This window comes from Adiantum capillus-veneris, chromosome 10 (genome assembly GCF_014529385.1).
Source record: "Adiantum capillus-veneris isolate H3 chromosome 10, ASM1452938v2, whole genome shotgun sequence".
In the NCBI taxonomy this organism is placed as follows: Eukaryota; Viridiplantae; Streptophyta; class Polypodiopsida; order Polypodiales; family Pteridaceae; genus Adiantum; species Adiantum capillus-veneris.
Window position 1 is genome coordinate 26,338,177 of NC_140940.1, and position 22,160 is coordinate 26,360,336.

The 22,160-nt window shown below is 40.6% G+C and overlaps 1 pseudogene; it reads right to left on the bottom strand.

Annotated features, from left to right (window-relative positions):
• Positions 1 to 20,022: 20,022 nt before the first annotated feature.
• Positions 20,023 to 20,595, bottom strand: LOC147448581 (uncharacterized; annotated as a pseudogene).
• Positions 20,596 to 22,160: the final 1,565 nt, after the last annotated feature.

Here is a 22,160-nt window from a genome sequence, read left to right on the forward strand (position 1 = left end):
GAGATATTTAGTTGGTCATTGGATAAGTTGACATAGGACTTCATAACCCATGCACATTGTAGTCTCCACATTTTCTTTCACTTTTGGGTTTTTCATGATAGAATATAGCTTGAAGAGATTTCTAAAACCTTTGAAGCTTGTGTTTGGGTTAGCAAGAAAAGCAAGGCATGCTCATTGCAGTATGGTTATTATGGCTTAACCCTCGTAATTTTTATCATGCACGGCATGTGGGTGTCTGAAGCAGCATCAAAACGCTCCAATCCAGGTTCTTTAGTGAGTTGTTACAAACAACTTTCTAGTTCAAAGTTTTTTATTTGAGGACCACAAGAGAGATAGAATGAAGATAGTGTGCCCCTTCTTATTGACTCGTAGAGTGATGTCTCTGCCCTTGTGGTGAAATGCTACCAACCTCTCTGGAAATTTAATAGAAGCAACAATACAGTCGAACCATGGTGCTTCAAGCAAGACATCCTTATTCTTGAGTGGAGAGATGAGAACATCCTCTTTGTCCACATACCCTTGAACATGAAGCCTTAACTTTCCAATCAAAGGTGTGGTTGGAGTCTCTTGGCCTTCAAGGGGTCCTTCAACAACATATGTTTGTCCCATCTCACGAGCATGTATCCTTAGCTTTGATGCTAATCCCATATGTATGTAATTGTGTGTCGAACGAGAATCAAAGAGGATGAGTGTATCATGTTCTCACATTCCCCCATGCATAACATAAGGGACTTCTAGGTGGAAGAACGCCTTGTTTTTGAAGAAGATACCATTGCAGTTCTAGGGGGTTCTTGCCTTGCATGGTTTTGAGGGCATGCACAGTGGGAATTACCTTGTTCACTTCATGTACGATACTGCTCTATATCTTCAGGAGATAATTGATTCTTACCTTGGTAGCCAGATTTGTCTTTAGGCTACCCAATTTTGGTAGGAACATTTCAATTTGAATTTTTTCCTTTCTCTTGTGGCTTGTCTCTCCCACTCTTTGGCTTTGAAACCTTGTTTGAATCTTGGAAGTTGATGTTGGAGGCTACCATTGAGTGGTGGATAACCTCTGAAATGGTCCAACCTCTTTGTGTATTGATATAGTTTCTCCAATCTCTAGGGATCCCATCACATAATTGCTGCTTTTGTTCCGAGAAGTTGATGCGCTTGTATACGGTGGCTTTGAGATGTAGATCCCAAAACTTCTCCACATATTTTTGTATGTTCTCTTCATCATCAAGCTTTATGCTTCACCATGCCGTAAGCACTTGGTCGGAAGCCCCACTAGATAAGAATTGCTTTATGATAGCAACTCGGAATGTTTTCCAACTCTTCGGAGCTACTCCCTTTGCCCACCATTGATGGGCTGATTCTGGAGATGCATAGCAACATGTCAAAGTTTGGTGGACTACGAAAAATTTTCATGCCCAAAGTGGTTGGATAAAGTTTAGAACATTGTCCACAATGTTGAAAGTTCTATCAAAGGAGATGAAGGTTATGCTTTAACCTCCTTTCTTGAACTTTCTGAAGCGAGATGCTATCTTCCAAGCAGCATGAGAGCATTGATGGACCCTCCTCTTGCATGCTTTTAGAGAATTGCTATCTGAGTAAGAGAAACTCTTGGATTCAAACGAGTTGGACGATGACGGAGAGCAGGATGGTTTCTTCTCCATTTCTTTTCAGACTTCTTCTCACCCTCCCTAGGACGACGAGAAGAATGAGAGCTCGAAGATCTCCTCCTTTCAAAGGGAGGTGATGGTGAGGAAATTCTTCAGCGTCTGCTAAGATGTACATGTGCATCAAATAACATAGAACTATCTTCTTCATTCATAGGACATTTCTCTCTTGTATCTTTGTATTTCTTCTTTCCATTTGCCTCAGGTTCTTCTTCTTCTTGTAACAAATGAGTGCTTCTTCCACTCGATAGACTCTCCTCTTTTTGAAGTCTCTTTACGAAACTTCACAAGAGAATCCTTTTGAAAATCACTACTATACTTGGATCTTTGTATAGATTAGATATTGATGGGGTTTTGGGGAGATGTGTACCCATGCAAGGAAGGATGCAAGTGATAACTCAAGGCCACAGTGGCAATTCAGAGGGACACATTTCTACATAAATTATTTATAAGAAGATCTTGCAAGCAAGATTATGGTGTAAAGTATGATATCAAATTCTTTGTGAAACATGTGATATTTGCTAGAGAATGGGCAAACCCACTGCAACAAACATGACACCTTTGACCACCATACAACCATTAGGAATATTCATGAAATGGGTTTGGATCTTATGGGACCATTCAAGGTCACTCTCAGAAAGAATAAGTATATAGTCATGGCTACATGTCATGTCAACAAATGAGTGGAAGTTAAGACATTACTCAATAACAAATCCATGTCCATATGGCTACTTGATTGAGATAGTAGTTCCAGATCAAGGGACCCATTTCATTAATGATAGTATTTAGATTCTAACTAAAATATATTTGGACAGGAGGTTGATAAGGCCAGAATGGAGTACAATATTCAAAGATTGTAAATCCTGACATTGTGGACAAATGCTGTTAGGGAATTGGAATTTAAGTGTAGCAAAAATTACAGATTAACAAGAATAATTAATCAACCATGTAACATTGAGCATATTTGAGTATGACAATTGCAAGGCCAACATTAACTTAGACTCTGTCAGACATTACCTACATGTGCCGAAGAGAGAGAGAGAGAGAGAGAGAGAGAGAGAGAGAGAGAGAGAGAGAGAGAGAGAGAGAGAGAGAGAGAGAGAGAGAGAGACCAATTGAGGGCTGGACTTTTTGGAGCTGATTCTCCCTCCGAAAAGACTACAGATGAATTAATTCTTCTTTTGATAGGGGTAGTGACTAGGATTTTCACTTAAAACACCTCGCTGAACTCAATCCCAAAGCCCTAAACACCTTGCGGATGATAGGATCTGTGGGGATTAAGCAAGAATCAGGTTGGAAACAAGATATGTAAGCATTAAAAAGTAGTAACTTATATAATAATTATCTATAAGCTTGAGCATCCAAAGCTATGGAGACTTCTGTGGTAGAGAGAGAGAGAGAGAGAGAGAGAGAGAGAGAGAGAGAGAGAGAGAGAGAGAGAGAGAGAGAGAGAATTATGAGCCTTGAGAAGAGTGCAGATTAACGAAGAAATCTTCCTATTGTGATCTTCAAATGAAAAAACTTTGAACTAGAAATTTTTTTATCTTGTTGTTTCAAATAAGACCCACGAGTCCTTTTTTCAAAAACGCTTTCTTTTCTGAGTTATTCCAAAAATACTCACCTTAGGTTATCCTGTAAGAGCAGTTTTCTATTTTTAGAGCTACTCCTCTTACCTTCTCTCTTGCATGGGAGATTCGTGGACCACATCCCTTATCTCTACATAGCTGTAGGTTCACATGCATAACAACCTTGGCTCCCATTTCCACTTTATGGTTAGCCATAGTGTCCATTTTTGGAGGTTTTTGGGATCCGTTTTGGACCTTTTTAGACTCGCAAATATCCCATTTTGTTCCCATAAAATCTTGATTAAATATTTATCGAATTCCATTGACACTTCTGAAAAATGTGTTCAAATTTTGGAACTCTTTAGTTGACGAACACATTCCTCTACCCATTGTACATAATTAGCCCTACTACTATTTTTGTTTTCTTTTACTAGAACGACCAATTATAAAGAGAAAATCTATTTAAGTAGACCAAAGCTAGGTGACTTTATCGCACCCTTGAAATCATAGCTGTCATTGAATCTTGTTCTATTCAAGAGAGGTATCTTTGGTTCATTGGCTTTTTGCTCAGGATCCACTTTTAGCACATAGGAGATCGTTTCAAAGTAGATGACCAATCTACTTGGAACTTTGGAGAAAATCTCCCGCAAGTATGTCTACCCTATTGGTGCTAGCACCTTTCCACAGAAGATTGCAAGTCTACTTGGTACTCCAGAGAACTGTGCGGCGAGTGTGCAACATTTAATATACATACACATTATATATACACATTAATGAAGGACTTGAGACAACATATTCAAAAAAGAGAATCATGTTCTTTTTCATTGCATTTTCATTGAATACATCGATGTAAAAGCATTAGGACGTTGTGTACAACTCACATACTATACTTCAATTGTGGCTCTTGCATCCATTCAGTACCTTTAGGGTAGTTTTTCTTTGTGGTGGATAATATGCTTGGGTTGCAATATCTCTTCAACCGCTTCAAATTTTGGAGGATCTTGTACTGTTGGCTCTTATGGTGGATCATCCTTGTAGCCCTTTAATAGACTTGTATGTAATGCATTATGGATTGGCCAATGAGATGGTAGCTTAAACTGATTAGCCATTTCATTGATCGGTCATAGAATGTGGAATGGTCCATAATACATGCGTGCTAATTTTGCTTAGTACTTTTGATGAACTTTGAGTTCTTCAAGCCAACTTTTGTCCATAGTGTACCTTAAACAAGCTTTGGGAAACTTTAAGAGAACCCAATCATTCACTTGGAAGTGAAGAGTTTTTCTATGCTTGTCAGCAATAGCTGTGCGATAGAGATAGCTTCTTTGATCTTAACAAAAGCATTGCACAAGTCATGACTATACTCATCATCATCGAAGATCTTTCCATGCATTTTCAAAATGGGGGAAACTTTTGACCTTTTCTTAATTACCTCAAAGGTGCTTTAACTGTAGAAGAATGCACAATATTGTTGTATGCACATTCTCCTAAAGGTAGATCTTGTTGGTTGCGTTGGTCTACTTCCGTTACCGATACTACATGTAATTATTCTTCTGTTGGTTGCATTAATCTACTTCTGTTACATAGGCTTTGAGTAGATCAAGCACAATGGAGTTCACAACTTCACTTTGTCCATCCGTTTGAGGATGATAGGTTGAAGTGAAATTGAGCCTTGTTCCAAGATTCTCAAAGAGTCCCTTCCAAATATTATTGGTCATCTAGGACCTCTTTCAAAAACAATACTCGTTGGCAAACCATGATACTTAAATATTGGAGAGATGAATACTTGTGCTATACGTAGTCTTAATAGTCTTTTTGATAGGCATAAATGAGCTTGCTTGCTAAACTTATCTACTATTCTTTATATCTCTATATTTCCATGGGTAGACTCTGGTAAGCCAAAGAGAAAATCCATAGCAATACTCTCCCATAGAGAATCAGGAATTGGGAGTGGTTGGAGCAAACTAGGTTGCTTCCCACAATAAAATTTGATCTTTTGGCAAGTAATGCATCGAGTCACATATTCTTGTATGTCCTTTTCATTGTCGGCCAAAAGAAATATGTCTCAAATGCATTCATTGTTGTAAATCCCTTTATGCCCAACATATGGCGAACCGTGCGGTTCATACATGACCTTATCTCTTAAGTCTCTCCATAGGGAGCTCCTTTCGTTCCAGGTTTGATGCAAGTTCTCTTTGGCATTGGTTTACACACATTGCCCTTGTATATGTGGGAGAGTCATAACTTCACTTATTGCAGTTGATATGTGTGATAGTTTTGAATCCACGACAATGACTCATGTGAGACAACAATCTCGTTCATCTCGACACTTGAGATGTTGGTCACACATGACACATTAGACGATGTTGCTTTTTACGCATGAGGCATCGCCGCATATGTATGTGTGATGCATAGACAATTTTGACACAGACTAAAGAGGTTGCTTTATATGTTAGTGATGATGATGTCACATTTACCTTTAGTGTTCCTTTTGCTTTTGTGTCTGATAGAGATGTCACTTTCTCTCGATGGTTGCTAGATGAGCATGTAACATTCCACGTCATATCATGTCATGGGTGCCTTGGTCGTGGGAGCCTTGGTCGTGTGTATCTAGCTGATGGATCACCATATGACATAGAGGGTGCAAGAAATGTATACTTGTTATGACCTAGTGTGGTGCATGTTCTTGAGATTGCATAGATTTTGATCTCAGTGAGACAGTGGATGTCATGCTAGTGTCAGTCATCGCTCGATCCGATATAGTAGCTGTAGTGAAAGCGTTTGCAATTGGGGTTGTCAATCGAGTGATGACTCACACTAGCATGACATCCACTGTCTCTCAACTATCTCATCAAGATCAAACTCTATGCAATCTTAGGAACATAACACACATATTGTAGCATATAAGATACACCACTGGGTAATGACAAACGTGCATCTTCTGCACCCTCTATGCCATATGTTAATCCATCAAGTGGATGCACACGACCAAGGCTCCTAACAACAAAAGTGCTAAAGCACTAATGACATGATATGCCGAGGAATGTTACATACTGATCTAGTAGCCATCAAGAGCAAGTGGCATCTCTATCATACGCAAAAGCAAAAGGAACACTAGAGGTAAACTGACATCATCGTCACCAACAACACTGTCTAATATGCCATGGTTACCACAATGCAAGTATCTCGATTTCTCATGCGTCTGAAAGCAACACTATCTAATATGCCATGTGTGACCACAATGCAAGTATCTCAAGTGTGACCGCTGCCTCACATGAGTCATCGTCGTGGACTCAGAATAGTCACACATTTCAGCTGCCATAAGTGAAGCTATGGCTCTATAACATGTACAAGGACAATGTGCATAAACCAACGTTGAAGAGAATTGCACCAAATCTGGAATGAAAGGAGCTCGTTGTGGGGAGAAAACACTCTCAAAAGAGCTCATCATCACTCGTAGTGATCAAGTGTATCAACGCATAAAATCTCCTGTAGTGTAACCACAATGTGCTATCGTCACACTGATGCAATTCTCAACTGCCAAAAGTACATGGAACATGTGGCTGGAACTTGCAGAGCAAGTGGGAGAATAACTCAACCACTGTCAAAGCTCAAATCAGACTACATGTAACTCATAGCCACACAAGTATACCTCTCGTATGCACTCCTGCGAGTGGGTACGTGAACACTAGTCGATGTCCAAAACAATCGTAAGTTCATTAATGCGAATGTATGGCAATCAAGCTAAATACTATGGTGAGAAATCTAGGGAGAATCGAAAAGAGTCTCCCCTGCAAAATGAGCAAAATCTTCAACGCAAACTCTCAAATCATAAACCGCATCATCTAAGATATCAAAAGGGCTCCACAATGTGCATACAATGACAATTTGCACTCAACAAACATAAACGCAGTATCTGCGCATAAACAAGCATCGAAAGGGGTGCAATGTAGAAAACTAATCAATGTGAAAGCCACTGCTCTCAAGAGAGCTCATTGGTACTCAAAAGTGCTTGCCGAAATGCATGTACAATGGGCATAAACTATGCGCCATAGCCATATGAAAATCCATCCGCTAAGACCATGAACTGAAGTAAGAAGTCACTGCGAAAGTGTCCAGAGAAAATATGTGAGAGAAGCTCCACTTGTAGTATCAATGTCGACAACTTTGCCTCGGACGGAAAGGGGTATCCGTTAGCCAAATCTACCCACTTCTTCTTTATTCAAATTTATTAAAAACCTCAAACCTCAAGCTCTGCATAAGCTGAAATCGCATCTTCAATCTCAGAATTTGTGCACCTGTCATGCTTCCAAAAGTGCATTATACTTGCACACTGCGCAAAAACAGAGAAAACTTGAAATTTCTTGCATACAGTCAGTTTGAGCTGAATATCAACAAATTGGCGAGGAATTTGCAGAAAGTTTCTTCTGTAAAGTGGTAGACCACATCAAAATGGAGGGACTTACCGAACAAGATTTTCATATCTGCAATCTACAAGGAGAAAAACAAATTTGAAAATAGTGTTGTTACGCACACAAATTTTTTGGGCAACACTTTTATCGACACTAAATCTTCCACATTGTCTTTTGAGCTTCCAGAAGAGCATACATCACTCTTAACTGAGCTCACAAGCTCCCATTGGGTTCTCACAAAGATTCCAAGCTTTCTTGATCTCTCCATGTCTAAGAGCGAGCAAGCTATTGCCTCGAAGCTCTTGACATCGCCAAGCTGTAGCTCTGTTACCAAATATATATATATATATATATATATATATATATATATATAGAGAGAGAGAGAGAGAGAGAGAGAGAGAGAACAAAGGATATGGGTGGAGCAGCTCAAGTCAATGTGCGAGAGAGAGTCCCTCGTTATTTTATGTAGTAAAGAATAAGGCGTGTACAAGTAAGGGGCCATCAGACGTCTCTAGCGCATCCGATTGGGGTAAGAGGCACATTATCTTTACCCTGAATAGTTTATTCTCTTGCAATGTTTGAAATACAGCTTTGAGATTCTCTTTGTATTCTTCTAAGAACTTAGAGTAGACTTTGAGATTATAAAAAAATACTCTGATGATACACGATATTCTACACACATTCTGTATGTTCCATCCTTTTTGTATAATACTAATAAGACAAGAGAATAGAATGGCAAAGAGCTAGGTCTTACCATTCCCTTTTGCAGAAGTTCATTGACTTATGACATAATCTCCTATTGCTCTTTATCCACAAATCTAACTTATGACCTGAAAAAAGAATTTTTTGGGCTATCACTTCCACCTTCAAAGTTAGGTTTGGATAACATTTCCAAACCTAACTTGATGCAAAAAACGTGTGTTGATTCTTGCCAATCTTCATGAAACAAGCATTAGATCACACAAAAATAGAGCTTAGTGGCCTCTAAAGTATTACATAGCTATATTAGGTAGTTCTTAAGGTGGTTTTATGATTCTAAAAAATGGAAAGCTTTTGTATTGAAAACTATGATTCATTTATAAAAAAATTTCAATGCTGATTTGCTAGTAAAATTCACATTTTAATGAATATTTTGAAAGTATATTTATAATCAAATGGTAATTTTGAGTGTGTTTATAGAGTTTTCACTATGTAACTCTTTTTCCTTGAGTTTTGGGGCACTAAATACTCTAACTACCAAACAACACAAAAACGAAAGTGATTTTTTATTTTACCAAAATCAGACTCATTTGAGTTAATACTATGTTGTTCTTAAATTGCTCAATTTTACTCAACAAACATGATATATTTCAAGCTTAGGTTCAAATATAATAAACACTTCCAATTTGGTGCTTACATGATAGATTTATATGGCACATGGAAGGCCACATTGTGGAAGCGAATTTTTTCATCCATGTTTTATTTGTAATTCATAAATGTGTTCCAAATTGTCTTAGGAAGACACGTTTTGATGCTTTTGATTCTTTTTGTACTTGGACATGAAAGTGAAGAACCAAAGCGTGTAAAGTGGTACTATTCATAAAAGTAATGATAGGTGTATGCATAGAACCATTGATGATAGGTGAGAAAATGCAAAAAATATACTTTTTTAAACTTAATTCTATGTTCAAAAGAAAATTTTTGGGCTTACAACAACGATAGACTTTGGTCAAGTACTCATTGTTGTTTACAAGAAAAATTGGTTCCTTGTATGGAGATTTTTGTACCTTGTGTAAAATGCGGTTCAGCTATCAAATATGTGTTTTTTGTCAAGTTGAGCATTCCTTTGGCTTTGAGAGTCCCATGACCATATGTCAGAGTTTTGGATTTTTTCTGTTTTCCCACAAAAAGTGTAATGTTAGCTTTGAGCTAAAGTAAGGACTTCTACAAAACATACATATGATAAGAGTATTTGATTTTTTCCAAAACCCGAAAAAGGACACTTTCATGTCATGTTAGGTTACAAAACTAGTGTTAATTGTTTTGTAAGGGTTTCTTTGAAGTGAATCAATGACTAAGGTGAAGATCTGTTTCCTTGAAAATTTTGAGCTCTATTATATATAGTACTAGTTGACAGGGAGTGTTGCTGTGGCTAAAGAAACATTGCATCTATTTTGATGGGCTATCTTCTCTTCCAAGTAGAACACTATCAATTCTATCTTCTTACATGTATTGTTATACTGCATTTCTAAAATTTAATGCATGAGATAACCTCTTGACAGATTCTAGCAAACACAAGTATATATAAAATGTTTGCAAAGCATTTTTTGATACCAACCTTCGAAGCTTCTCATATACATTACTTTTGATGAGATGTTTCCCTTGTTCAACAAACTTAGGAGTGCTATACTTGTATTGTGGAGAGAGAGAGAGAGAGAGAGAGATGAGAGAGAGAGAGAGAGAGAGAGAGAGAGAGAGACCTTTTGGTCTCTCTTTGTTTACCAATGCTACCAAGCTTGATTATACGTAGCAGGAGATAAGTTAGCATGATGTGAAGAGATAAAAGTTAAGAGAAGTCAATGTAATCATAAAAAATTTGTTTGAAAATGAAGTGGGTTCTAGAATTGGTTTCAACAATGGGAACACAATTGGATTGAATGTCTTGCTCCACTCTCTTACATGATTTCTATGCTTGCGTCTTTTTATGTGAGTAGACATGGTAGTAGTGTACATCATAACCTCCTATATAGTAGGAAGGACTTATTTTCCTTGGTTTACCTATGGTGGTAAAAGTGCTACTAATTTAGAAGTACAAATTGTGAGGAGAGAGAGAGAGAGAGAGAGAGATGAGAGAGAGAGAGAAGAGGAGAGAGAGAGAGAGACCTAGTCAAGGGGACCACATGGGGCTGTACCTCTTTGTTTATATGTTAGGCTACAAGCATCCTCCCTCGTCAACACTATGTAGGGGTAGAAGGGGAGGGTTACATATGCACATGCCAAGAGTGTAGGAATGTAAGTATTTTTTATTAAGTTATAGAATATTTTAACATCATAGAAAGAATCCCAAATTATTTCAAAGATTTGAAGCATTTGCTAAAATTGGAATGATACAAAGATTACATGCATAAATGAGACTCTATGAATAGATATTTGAGAGTAGTTACGGTTTGTTTTTGTGTGTGTATGTACGCGCACGCATGTGCGTGTGTGTGTGTGTGTGTGTGTATATATATATATATATATAATATTTATATATATTATATATATATATATATATATATATATATATATATATTATATATATATTTTATATATATATATATATATATGTATGTATGTATGTATGTATGTATGTATGTATTGTGTGCGTATGTCGCACGTGTCAATGCAAGGAACTTGTCGATACACTGTGTGCGAGCCACAAATGGCTCCAAGCACACAACAAGCCTAAACTAGCAAGCTCAAAGATGGCGTTGGTGTGTCACTCACTGCTCTACGCTTCCTGTCGGGAGGATTCCTCGCCGCGAAGAAGAGGGAGATGCCACTACGCCGCGCTCAACCGCTTCGCTGCTGTCGTACCTTCGTAATGCTCGATCGCACACACACTCCTCTCTCTCCTTCTCTCTCTCACGCATACACCACACACACACAAGGAGATGAAGAAGAAGAAGATGGAGATGGAGCAAGAGCACTCTTCAATTGCACAAATTAGAGAATGAGGAATTTTGGTTTAGTTGACTTTTATATGAGCTCGCCCCATTCACACTTGGGCGCCCATGCTTAGCCAACTAATCCCTTGAATGTTCCAGTTAGAGTGCGTCTCTCATCGGCGATCACTCTTACCCTTTTTCTATTGGACCGACAAGCCCGGTACCTGACTCTACAAGTAAATAATACAACGTCCATCGTAGGTGATAGGGTGTTCGTGAGCCATGAGGGTTAACATGCCCCTTCCTGATGTAGATTCCGTCCTCGGAAGCTATTGAGTTGAAGCTCGTTTGTCGAGGTGGAAGAGCATTTGAGATGAATGTCCTTAGTCTTCTTCAGTCACTGCAAAATCAAACAACATTGGCATAGTAATTGTTTTCATATAGAATTAAAAATCATATGCAGTTGTAGGCAGGCAATGTGATTGGTAACAGAATTTTAAACCATTTTTCAGCAATAAAGATTAAAATTGCAATATAATCAAATGCATAAACAGATGTAAAGGTAAAAATTAAACAAGTTTGGGGTCGCTAATTTAACGATCGAAAGGCACTAGAGATCGACTATTAATACCATGGGTAAGCTTCTTAATTTTCTCCGGTCAACTAAGTTGTTTAATCTGTGAGAGCCAAGTATTTCATATTCGAGGGCTGACTAGAGGCTATACCTAGAAGACCTTGTAGTTAAGCTACAATAAAAGAAATTTCTTATGAAATCATCGCCTAACTGATTACCTTTTCTTTGACCCCCTAAAGTCTTTTCACAGTGATTCAATTTTGATGTGTGTGCTTAGTTTGTATGTCTTGGGTTTTTTGCTTTTCAAGGAAAAGCGCCCACACTGGGAACCTCTAGGGCTCTAGTACCATAGGCGATACATGTGAGTGAAGTACCAAATCAAGCTGAGATTTCTCTTTCAGCTTAAGATTTTACATTGTGACACTTTGATTTTTGTTTGTTCATTTTCAGCATTTTAATTTTGTAACTTTGGGGGTCATATAACACTGTTACACCTCCCCAGGCTCATCACACTAGTAAACTCCCTTTATAATACTTAAGCTAAAGGTCCATAGGGACTAAGCCGACTGGAAAGCCCTAGTACATTTCACGCAATGCTGCCTAAATCGGATTAAGAACCTAAGTAACCATTGATTATTAGGAAGGCATTCCCCATGGTATTAAGAGAAGATCTCTAACGCCTAGCTTGGTCAAACTAGCTTAGTCAGACTGTTTAATTTTTAAACCTAGACAAGTGATTATGACAAAAAATTACATTGAATTAAATGTTTGATACTAAACAAATGCGATGAATATTATGCTACCAATCACAATCAAAGTAGACAAACATGGATGCAAAAAAGATAAGGGGCAATGCTAATGGACAAGAAAACACCTGTTTGTGTTGATGGTTGCGCTTGAATTGAAGTGTGAACGAGAGAGATTCCATGAAGGTCCAAATCCTAAACCACAGCAACACGTTCCTGTACACACTACGAAACACAAAGAATACCTCTAGAAGGCACATCAGTGGGAAGAAGAACTTTGCTAATCACTCAACTCTAAAATAGAAACACTCGTATTGTACTAATCCTACCTACCCTCCATCACTCAAGTGATGAGGATCAAAGGTGTTTTATGACATAGGTTTTTGTTTCAGTGTACCGGATATGAATGTGTAGGTGTGGGTCAATGTTTTGACTTTTATTGTGCATACTCGTTTGCTAATTGCTCTTGCTCTTTATTTTATTTTTTTTTTTGTGAGTATAAGCCTTTATATATACATTCCCTAAGATTGGGAGATTTGTTTGGTCAGGGAGGAAGGTTGAGAGGGGAATGAGTGAATGATGACTGTCAGCAAACACTCCCCCTTCCTTGGGTAGATCATACCGTTTGAAATGTGCTCGTCGCCCTTTGAAACCAATTGTTCCAGTTGGTAATAGGTGGCGATTTTTGCCAGTAGTTTTCTATTACCTTAGGTGCCTCATCGAGTTGCAAGGGTGGTAAGGTACTCTCCCAGGATCGGACTTGAAGTGGTTCATCAGGTGATTCTTGAAAACTGGGAGGTGTGGATTCCTTTGTAGCTTTATGGAGGTCCACTATTGTAGGTGGAGACTGTGGAGAAGCTTTTACCTCTATGGATGTATTATATGAGGAGCTAGAAGCTTCATGGGACTCCCCCTTTCCTGAGCTAGGTGGAACAAATCGTTCTTTCTTCGGTACCCAAACTAGCTCTGGAGCGGGTGTGTAGCATTCTGTGATTTTTTCCTTTCCGCGATCGTTGATTCGTTTTGGAGCTACGGGATTGGGCTTACATGGGTCAGGTGACAGGTAAGAACACAATCTACATTTTGGCACCCAGATTTGATCATTTCCTTGATAGGATCCTTGGGCTTTCAATAGTTGTTTAGGAATCCAACACCAAATTTTCGTACTTTTCTTGGAGCGAGTGGTACTTTTCTTACAAGGCTTCTGTTTTTTTAGTACTAGCCATGGTCGCTATAGAAGCCTTAGGGACCCACTTGTATGTTTTTCTTTGTTATATTAGGATGAGTCTTGTCGGAAGCCATATGTATTGCTTCTAGCATATTTAAGGGTACGGGCATTTCATCCCCCTCAGGTGTTACCCAGGTTGTCCCCCTATTTCCCAAGTATCTATGGTTGTTGCTAGGTGGACCCAATCCACATTGTCCGACTTAGTCATCCCAGGTCTTACCCAACATCAGTGTCCGCTTTACACGTGTAGCAATACTGCAATGGGGCCGAGTGAACTGTAGTGTCAGATCTATGAACAATTATAAACATGTTTCCTAGAGTATGTGCTCGACCTGTTACAAGATCCACTCGAATGACAGAATCTTGGAACTGCAAGTAGACATGGTTTTTTAGACCAGTCATGTACCATTTTTGCTTCCCTCATGAAAGGATGTCCTAAGATCATCTCCGATGCCATAGTGTGTTTGGAGAAATTCATAACAATGAAGGTAATCCTTATTTTATGTCCAAAGACCTTGATCTTGAGATCTTCTAGCATCCCAATAGGTTTAACAATAGACCCATTGGCCATCTTCACTACTATGGTTGTGGTCGCAAGGTGAGGTCTTCCCATAGTTTCTCAGTAATTTTTAGTCAGAATGTTAACCCCAGCGCCACCATCAAGGATTCCCTTCACAATTAATCCCTTAGTAGTGATTGGTATGGTCGCATTGGATTCATCAGCCTCAAAGTATTGTCTCAACTTGTTAACATGTATTTCTATAACAAGGTTCTCATCTAGGTTGGGTTGTGGATCTAAGTGTTCCTCCTCTATTGGCATCTCCTCAACTCCATCCATCTGTGCAAATTGTGGCAGCCCAAACTTTAGTTCTCCATTGAGGAAGGCTGGAAGAGCTGAGACTAGCTCAAGATCTTTATATAGATTGGACATGATGGTGGTTCTAACTTCGGAAGATATGAAATCCATCAATTTGGCAATGTTTAACGACACCTTTTGGACTTCATTCCCTTGACGTGGGGAAGATGGGATCTCCATTTCTTCGATAGGATCAAGTAGTCCCTCCGTAAACATTCTTTCCATCAATAAGTGAGTACGCCCACTTTCCCATGACTTTAAGTCACTTTATTCTTGGATGACACTAGGTATGGCTAAGGGTCTATGGTCTTGGTGAGGTTATTGTTGCATAGGGAACACGGTGTTTGTAATCTGGATCTGCCTAGGTGCTGGTTCTAGATCCCGTTGGGTACCTTCTACCAAACTCCTTAATTGCTTGACTCGCTCAATCTCCTCTATAGGGTTTGGATAAGTTCCTATCTTCTTCTTCGATCCTGGCCATTATGGCTCATGAAGATCTTCCTTGTTGGTTTCTATCTTAGTGGTCGTTTTGGTCTCCATGGTTTCTCCTGAATCAGAATCCTCTTCAGCGTCATTCATATACACGGGGTCGTCACCAGTGCCTTTGTTGGTCTTTGAACTGGGGTCTGACTTCTCTGCTTTCTGCGATCTCTTTCTTCATGTTTTCTTCTTTTTCTGAGATTGGCCAATTGATGCCGTGTCTCTTTCCTCAAGAATATAATTTTGTTTTTGGAGCATCGATCATGTGAGTACGTTTACTGGTATACTTTGTGATGGCTCCTCGGTAACTTCAATCAAGTTTAATGGCGTGATCTTCGGTGCATTTGGATTATTTGGACATTGGGTAATCAAATGATCTATGCCACATCGATTACACACGAGTATCGGCATTGTAGACGTGCTCGCTTGATTGGTTTGCATAAGTGTGGCGTTCTTTTGTAGCCTAATAGGACACTTGGCTACACGATGTGGGCCTCCACACTCATAGCATTGAAGAGGTGTCTCTTAGCAGTGTTATTGATATTTTGGCCTCTTGCCGCAAGAGCAGCTACTTGATATACAGGTTTGACTTGTCCCCATAGTCCTCCATGTAGTATTGTGGACTTTCTTCAAGCACATCCATCCCATAGGCAATATTAGGATCTAGATCTTCCTCACACCCTTCCAAACAAGAAATAGATGACTCACAACCCACTTGATTCACAGAAGTGATTCTCGGATGTGGTGGTTGCGGTCCTACCACTGGAGGTGGTAAGGGTGTTGTTTGAACAACATTTTGGGCCCTAGGGACCATGTGTTGTGATGTTTGTTCAAGAGGTGGGGCCGACATCAATGCAGGCACTCGAGGTGTGTATGTCCATGCTAAGGTTGGTCTATTGGCCATCGCGCGCTTAAATACTATGCAATCCTTAGCTTGATGACCATACCTTCCATATGCATTGCAATTCCCATTGAATTTTACTCTAAAAGTAGGGCATTCACTGGTACTATGCGGTCCATAGCATACTGAGCACCATTGTTGCTCCCTTCTTGGATACATATGATTGTTCTGTGGAGCACAATTGTCTCTAAGACTCTCTTGAATAGCCTTGGTGAGATCTGCTAAAGTCATCTCAGATATCTTTGGCTCCTTAGCAATAGGATTTAGGGTCATTGGCTGATGCCCTCATTCTTGCAAGCTAATAGATTTAGGCTCAACAGACACTCTTTCTCCTTGAATCATTAAATTATCCTCCAATTGGATCGCATTAGTGGTGACTGCTTCCCAAGTGGTGATACCTCTAATGACTAGGACATTGTAGATATCCTCATGTCGTAACCCCCTACTGAATCTATCAAGCAATTGGTTATTGTTGAAGCGCTCATTTGTATTACAACGAGAATTAAAATGCTTCAAGCGACTTATAAAGTCTCTCATCGACTCTCCTTCCTCTCGTTGGGCTTTCTGGAGCTGAGAGGCTACACCCCAAAGTACTCCCTCTCATATGTATTCTTTCAAGAACAGACTCCTAAGAGTAGGGTAAATCGTTTTTTTTCTTCCACCCTTAGGGTTCTATACCAATCCCCAGTCTTTCCACTTAAGGTTAGGCTTAAAGCATTGCTCTTATGTAGGTCATTGTGTTTTCCTAGAGAAATGCAGGCATTGAGCTACCATGTAGCGATGCTTTACTAACAAATGAGGTCCATGGCATGTTTCTTGGCATGCCTATCATTGGGGTAGGCATGGTAGCCATGGTGTCATCAAGGGAAAGATGACTAGACTTGGAAAGGTAAAGCTATCACTTGTGGGCTCAGATTGCATTGAGACCCCTGGCAAAACAACATATGGAGGATCCATCGGACTTACTGAGGGAGTCTCCATTTGCGATAAGGTCGGTTGTTTAGCCTTTCCTGTATCCAAGAATCTCATGAGACCCATTGAAGGCATATTGATCCCCTTGTTCTATCTCTCTAACTCAATGACCCTATGGATGACTTCACAAACTCTTTGTTGTTGATCCTCCACACTAGTAGCGCCCATTGTGGATTGTAGGACATCTAACCAACCCACGTGATAGGTGTGACCTGTGTATAGGTCGGTCAGAGTTTTCGTTTGTAGTTCGTACTCCCAGTTCTCATTTAGGAACACTCCATCTAGGATTGAGGTGCTAGGGGTGTCCTTTGAGCTAGATGCAATGTTGTTTTCTAGGGGTTGGCCCTTAGCGGTTGCTAAGTCAGGAGCACTCGATTGCTCTCTTAGCAAGGATATTGACATAGCGGCTTTCGCTTTTAACTCTCTTCGTTGCTCTGCCTTGCGTAAGCTCTCGACTTCCTTTTCCCTCGCTGCAAGGATATACCGCTCAACCTCTTGCACTTCGGTAAGGCTTCTACCATCGGGTAATATGACCTCGGAGGGGAATAGCTCTGAAGAATCAGGAGGTGCACTGAATGAAGTATGCACGTACACATTCTCTAAGGGTATAGGGTCTACGTTGGTCATGAATGGAGAATCTACTTCCCCACCCCCCTCATTTACATAATTAGCTCCATGTTCAGAGCGAGTGGCTCTACTAAAGGTTTCCTTCAGACGGCTAAGCACGCTCGGCCCGGAGCGTGGGCCCATGGCATGCATGTCTTGGCTTGAGCTATTGGGATTAGGCATTGGGAAACCCTCCATGATGTCGTAGTCAGAGGAAGAGTCACTAGCCGCTATGTTCGATTCTTGGTTTGTACTACCTTGGGTCCCCGCCGAGGGCCCAGAACCTAAAGTAGGTGGATATTGAGAAATCGCGTAAGTCGAAATTCTCTCTAGTTGCTCCGTCTCTAGCACACGACCAAAGCGTAGATGCATGTTCCTTTGGCACCCTACAAGCGTCGACGAATAACCTCGAAGGTTAACCGCTTACCTTTTTTAAGTATCCGTTTTCACTTGTGTTTTTTACGTTTTTAATGTTTTTTAATGTTTGATTTTGTTATTAAAGTGTGTGATAGCTCGAAACGAGCGTATCACTTAGAGGGTCATTGTGTGCTTTACAACACAATTTTCGGGCATCTGAAGTTCCGTTGGTCAAATCGATTTTTAGCTACGTGTGAAGCTAAAATTCGTAATTTTAAAAGGCGACTGAGGCCTAGGCGTGAGCGTGAGCTTGGGCTTGGGCTTGGGCTTGGGTATGGGAGATATTCTTGATCCCGGTCCTACCTTTATTTTTTTATTTTTTTTTAAATTATTATTATTATTATAAAGGATAAGGTCACCGCGGCCTGCGCGAGAGCACACACACACTTTATCTACCTACTTCTAACTAATACACCTACTGTTACACACTAACACACTCTATTAGCTCTCATAGATCTACTTCCTACTTACTGTACAAAGAAAACTAACAACTTTAATACACAGAGAATAAACACAATACCTTTGAAAACTCCATGAACAAAAAAATTCATAGTACAATACCAAATCCTTCTTCTCAACACACACACACTCCTTCCCTACCTTTCCTACAATTGAAATTGCACCACAAAACAAGCACAGAGTGCCATTCAAGCTTAGTGTATGGCATTCCCCGACAGCGGCGCCAAAAATGTGTGCGTATGTCGCACGTGTCAATGCAAGGAACTTGCCTATACACTGTGTGCGAGCCACAAATGGCTCCAAGCACACAACAAGCCTAAACTAGCAATGGCGTTGGTGTGTCACTCACCGCTCTACGCTTCCTGTCGTGGAGGATTCCTCGCCGCGAAGAAGAGGGAGACGCCGCTATGCTGCGCTCAACTGCTTCGCCGCCGTCGTGCCTTCGTAATGCTCGATCGCACACACACTCCCTCTCTCTCCTTCTCTCACTCTCACGCATACACACACACACACACACACACACACACACACACACACACACACAAGGAGATGAAGAAGAAGAAGATGGAGATGAAGCAAGAGCACTCTTCAATTGCACAAATGAGAGAATGAGTGAATTTTAGGTTTAGCTGACTTTTATATGAACTCGTCCCATTCACACTTGGGCGCCCATGCTTAGCCAACTAATCCCTTGAATGTTCCAGTTAGAGTGTGCCTCTCATCGGCGATCACTCTTACCCTTTTGCTATTGGACCGACAAGCCCGATACCTGACTCTACAAGTAAATAATACAACGTCCGTCGTAGGTGATAGGGTGTCCGTGAGCCGTGAGGGTTAACATGTATATATATATATATATATATATATATATATATATATATATATATGTGTGTGTGTGTGTGTGTGTGTGTGTGTGTGCTAGAGTTAATGTGTGCATACACATACGGCTTGTCATCATGGCATAGAATTGGCACTGTAGTTGAAGAGATAACCTCAAGTCAACGCTTGGATAGGGTCAGCAATCTCATTTTTCTCAATCTCTCTAAAGAAAAGTTTAGATGGCTACTCTCTCTCTCTCTCTCTCTACGGTTTTGAACTTGCAACCATTGAATAGATCTTTGAGATCTCATTGGATCGTTCTTGCAATGGTTTTAATTCTTCCCTTATCAAGAGTTGCATGAGAGAGAGAGAGAGAGAGAGAGAGAGAGAGAGAGAGAGATGTCATTATCGTCCTCAGAGGTCAAATATGACCTATGGGACCAAGAAAACATACATGGTGCCTCTTACCAATAGGTTACATTGGAACATGACTACATGCGGATACAACAAAGTTGTGACCTACGTCACTTAGGGAGTGGGGGGAGGGTGGTCTGGGAGTCGTTGGAACTCGAAATTTCTCAATAATGGCCTTGCCACCTCGATAGACGGCCCATTTACCAGTTGCTCGAGCATCACGCACCTTTTGGAGTTCTTGTTTCTTGATTTCTAGTTGAGCGAGGGTCAAGGCCTCGCTGATCTAGATTTTGGAGCCCTTGAGTAGTCGAGCTTGCTGTAAAAGTGCTTTGCGAGCCTCTTTGTTTTTGAAGACGAGGGTGCCTTGGTTGTTGTGGTGGTGATGATGGACCTTCTCGATTGTGTTGGGATCAAACTCGGTAGGGTGAATGGCTTGGTTGAGCTTGGCTAAGGTGGAAGTGCAATCATCGTACTCCCACCAAGTAGAGGGTAAGCCCCCGATGCGGAGGGATAGCACCAATCCTTTTTGTCAGTGACGTTCTTGAATGCATTCTTCTACCTTGGAAGATACGATGGCGGTTGCTTCATTGACTTGAGTGGCAAGATTTGCTATGCTTGCGGTGAGCGTGTGCTCAACTTCCTTTGCTTGGGCAAGGATATGCTCCGTGTCGATTTGCTTTTGTGACTCCAAGAGGGTGAGGCGGGTCTCCAAGACCTCAAGATGCCCCTTGAGTTTCGTGTTTTCATCTCTGAGTTCTTGGAGTTGCGCTCGGAGGAGCTCTGTTGGATCCACCCATGGAGTGGGCACAAAGAGGTGTGTCAGCTTGATTGGTGTGGAGGACTTCTCTCGTTGCATCTTGTGGGAATGAATTCTTGGATGTAAGGGAAACCTAAGTGGGCAAACTTGGAGAAAGTTTCGGAGTGTCGGGGAAGGCTAAGTCGGCGGGCAGCACGAGGAAGGGTTGAGAGGCTCGGACTGTCAAGGAAAGCGAAGCCGACAGGCAGCATGAGGAGATTAGCACGCCAACTAGTGAACTCTCCTGTCGTAGCAGTGACGGGATGAGCAGGTTGCTGTCTGGCAACATGGAGGAGGGGCTTACGTGATGCTGTCTGGCGACATGGAGGAGGGGACTGCATTGTGGCTGACGGGACCTCCCCTCGGGGCTTCCCCTCGCCCAAGGGGAGGTCGACAAGCGTGAAGGAGAGGGGTTTCTCTGCTAGGGTTACGCGAGAGAGAGAGAGAGAGAGAGAGAGAGAGAGAGAGAGAGAGAGAGAGAGAGAGAGAGAGAGAGAGAGAGAGAGAGAGAGAGAGAACCAGAAGATGAAACCTGAATATATTTTTTCTCAGCCAAGTTATCGGATATATCTTTTGGGATTGTTCCTATGGCATTAAAAAATACCTTCTTCTTCTTCTCCTTCTCCTTCTTAGTCTTTTTCTTCTTCTTCTTCTTCTTCTTCTTCTTCTTCTTCTTCTTCTTCTTCTCTCTCTCTCTCTCTCTCTCTCTCTTAGTTCACTTGTATGATCGTACTTCAATGGATGAGAAAGAGCCGGATCACTATGGAAAGTTACTTTTACACATGTGTAATAGCACGGGTATGCTCATTGCCAGTGGTGTATCTTTGTGGAGTGGAACCAATGGATTTACATGTAGGAGACATAATGGGGATAGTGTGATTGACTATATGCTACTCTCTGAAGCCATCATGTATCGCATAAAGAGTTTTATGTTTGGTCAATGGACCCCGGAATCCGACAATCGCACCTTATGTATTGACCTTTCATGTGGAGAAGCAACTAAGCATGATAATCTCAGCCAAAGGAAAGAGAAGTTATCACTATGTATGGATTTCAAACGGGCACCAATGTACATTGAAATGGTTGAGCAAAAATTATGGATGACAAAGCTTCAATGTGATGCACCATTGGAAACTAAATGGGAAGCTTTCAAGAAAGCTATTTGTTCTTGTGCGGAAGAATGCTTTGCCATAAAGCATCTCCATGGTATCAACAAAGATAGATCACGCAAAAGGTGGTTTGATAAAGAATTTCAAGATGCTCGAAAGTCCTTGATAAAGCTTGATGCAACTATGGACAAAGACAACTATCAAAGTCATTTGCATATATACAAGGCATTGATTCAAAAGGAGAGAAGAAGATGAGAAGTAAAGCAACAAGAATTTCAAGTCCAAGAAAAGGCACATGCATGTGGAAGATTTTGGAGAAACTTGAGAGGCAAGCGGGTTGAGAATTTTGGTAACTTGAGTCTAGTGGATATGTACACACATTGTAGGCAATTATATGAGCAAGCAAATACTGAAAAAAATGCCATTTTATGGTTCACTCCCATGTATGCCGTCTTTTTTTACTATTGAGGATGTATGCGGTGGGCTTGAAAAGTTGGCCACTCGCAAAGCGGGAGA